Here is a 3449-nt window from a genome sequence, read left to right on the forward strand (position 1 = left end):
TGGCTTACTAATTAGGTCTTTTTGGTTTGGAGTAACTTACCTGCGGGGCAAGAGTAGTAAGCTTCAATGGTCCCTGCTCCTCCGGCTGGTCTGTGCTTGGTTTGCGTACCTGTGCTTGTACCCCCGTGAGGTGGGCCCTATCGTCGCTGACCTAACTCTCGCGGTTACGCCTTACCAACGAGATTCTTTGTAACGGCCTCGTAGTGAGTCGCTAGTCATCTCACCTAAGGAAGTGTGATGAACCCCTGGCGTAACTCACGACTTATGGGTAAAGATGTGCAACCTCTGCAGAGTGTAAAACTGGTATACTAGCCGTGCTCACGGTTATGAGCGGCCCAGATCCTCCTTTTGATTAGTGGGGTTGTCTCCTTCCGACGAGGGAGGTGCCTCTCGGGGTTACCTTGGTGTGGGTTTTGGTTTGGTTCTCAGTAGTGACATAATTAATTCTGATTAATTACTATGTAACTGGGTTAATGGTAATTCATCAACTCATAGTAAATAGCTTTAATAAAATTTTGCCAAGACTTAAAAGCTAATGCAGTCGAGTCAGCCAACCTTAGAGCCTCATAGTTTGTGTTATACTTGTTGAGTACAAGTTGTGTACTCACTCTTGCCTCTTCTCTACTTTTTCCTCTTGGCTACGCTACTGCTGCTCAGTTCTGGCCGACACGAGGGAGTTCGCTCAGCGCTACCAGGACTACGAGGACTTCTAGGTGTTCGTCTCCCAGTTGACGTCCCTGTGGCGCCCTGCTCAGCTTCAGAGAGTTTTTATCGTATTTTGTACTTCGCTTCCGCTGTATCAGACATTTTGTCATTAATATAATAAATAACATTCGTATTTGCTTTATTATGTCTTTTTACATGATATGTGCTATGATATACTGTTCATTCTGTTGTATATACGTGTGACTTGATCCTAGCACGTATATGATTGCTCGGTTTATGTTCTTTTATAAACCGGGTGTTACAAGCGGTGTCTCTTTTGATATTTCCATGTCAAGCACTACGAAATCAACTGGGATGAAGTAGTCTCAAACTCTGACTGGAATGTCTTCAGCAATTCCCTCTCGATAGCGGACTGAAGAGTCTGCTAGCTGGAGGTGCATCGGTGTTGGCATTAGATGTGTGAAGTTGAGCTTGTCGAAGATGACCTTGGGCATTACGCTGACGCTAGCCCCAAGGTCACACAAGGCATTGCCGAAGTGTTGAGTGCCAATCGAACAATTGATCGTTGGGCATCCCGGGTCTTCTTTTTTCCTTGGAGGTTGGTTGAGTATTGCAGCGCTACATTCTTCCGTAAGCTTGACAAACTCCATTGTGGGCAGCTGTCGCTTGTTGTTGATGATGTCTTTGATGTAGCGGGCGTAAGTTGGTACATGCATTACGTCCAACAATGGGACATTGACATGTATCTTCTGGATCATCTCAACAAAACGAGCGAACTGCTCGTCCATGGTGATCTTTTGTTTCCGGGAGGCAAACAGGAGGAAGCTAGTATCGAAAGTTTTCCATGGATTTTCTTCCTCGGGTTCTTCAGAGTCGTCATGTTTTGTAGATTCTTCCTCCTCTACTTGTGGCCTTGCTGCTTTCTCTGCATGGTTAGGATGTGGTGGATCACAAGTGGACTTACCACCCCTCGTGGTTACCGCATTTATCTTTTCTGAAAAGGGAACAATAGCAGCTATTTGCACAAGTTGTGTTTCTATCATTTTATTGAAATTTAATTGATTTTTAATTGCAGAAGAAAGAGTTTCAACTTTAGCATTTATATTTTCCAAAATTTTATCATTGGCAGCAAGAATTTTGTTTAAAGATTCGTTTATTTTAGCTTGGCCAAAGACTAGATCTCTCAAAGAGGGTTGGTTCGAATTAAAATTCAAATTGAAATTTGACTTAAAATTGTTACCTCCTCCTTGGAATGGTGGGCGTGCTTGACCCCATCCCTAGCCTCCTTGTAAACAGAACCTGGTATTGTTGTTGTTGATGTAGGCTGCATCTTCACGGGTCTCGGGGCAGTCATTCCCCGAGTGTCCACCATCACCACAAACCTCACATGTTAGGTACGAGTTCATGGCATGAACGGGAACAGGCATCTGTTGCCGGTTCCCTTCATCGAGTTTCTTTAGTAGGAGGTCCAGCTTGGTGGAGAGTATATCCGTCTCCTTGACGGTATGCATTCCGCCCTTGGTTCTAGGCTGGGAATGCTCCTCGTTCCAGCCCTGGTTGGAGACCATCTTTTCAATTAAGGTCGTAGCCTTGGCAATTGTCAGGTCCAGATAGGCTCCTCCAGCAGCGGCATCGAAATGGGCTCTAGATGTTGTCGTTAGCCCATTGTAGAAACTTTGGAGTACGAGCCACTCGTCCATCCCATGATGAGGACAGGCGAGTATGTATTCTTGGAGTCTCTCCCAAGCTTCCGAGATGGATTCCATCTCTGTCTGCTGGAAACTTGAAATTCTTCCACGTAGGGCATTTGTTTTGCCCAACAGGAAGAATTTGGCGAGGAACGCCGTGGAACACTTGTCCCATGTGTTGACGGCTTCCTTGTTCTGATAAAACCATTGTTTCGCTTTCCCTAGGAGGGAGAAAGGAAATAGACAGATCCTGATGGCATCAGCCGTAATGCCCCGTATGGTTACGATCTTGCATTACTCCAGAAAGTTCTGGAGATGGGCGTTAGCGTCCTCATTTAGCTTGCCACAGAATGGGCTAGCCTGCACCATGTTTATGAGGCTAGACTTCAGCTCAAAGTTCACATCCCCAATATCGACGTTGGGTCCAGTTGCCACCTTGGCAGCTGAGGGGACGGAGAAGTCGCAGAGAGTTTTCTCAGCCATGGGTTCGGTGATTGTTGGTGGTGCTTGGGAAGCTGGTTTGCTTGTCGACTGCGAGAGCGGAGGAGGGACAACGAGATGTCGAACCCTTCTCATGAGCTTCTCGGGATTTTTAACAAAGTTTGTCGGCAAGGAGAAACCAGACATACACTACCCTATTTTCATCCAAATTAGGAGAAAACAAAAAGAGACACATTAGCCAGTATAAGCAGTAGCTACCTCTTACTCATATTGCCAGGTTTATGTGCTTAGTAAAATCTTTACACCTAGTGCCATCCCCAACAACGGTGCCAGAAATGCTTGTTGACATTTCTTAGCGCAATCAGTAAAAATGGGGGTGTCCCTAGCAACGGCGCTAGAAATGCCGTGTTGGTATATCTTAACGTTTACAGAAGGATCTGCAAGCGCACGGATATACCGTTGAAGCATTTCACCCGAAAGTATTCAGGGTATCGTTATTTATATTTTCCCAAGGGATGTCGAGATTGTGTAAAGATATTTACTAGTTACATAACCATGACTTTATGAAATAAGGTGCAGACTGCTGATTATACAGGGGTAAGTGATAAATAAAGGATAATCAGGGGTAATGTGACACACATAGAACAGCCAACT

At 45.3% G+C, this 3449-nt stretch overlaps 1 non-coding gene across 1 annotated transcript; it reads left to right on the top strand.

The window, feature by feature from the left end:
- The first annotated feature begins 2364 nt into the window (after positions 1-2364).
- LOC120686984 lies at positions 2365-2471 on the top strand. Its single transcript, XR_005680490.1, has one exon. It is a non-coding gene; the product is annotated as a small nucleolar RNA R71 (small nucleolar RNA).
- Positions 2472-3449: the final 978 nt, after the last annotated feature.

The sequence above is a fragment of the Panicum virgatum genome, chromosome 8N, assembly GCF_016808335.1.
Source record: "Panicum virgatum strain AP13 chromosome 8N, P.virgatum_v5, whole genome shotgun sequence".
Taxonomy (NCBI): Eukaryota; Viridiplantae; Streptophyta; class Magnoliopsida; order Poales; family Poaceae; genus Panicum; species Panicum virgatum.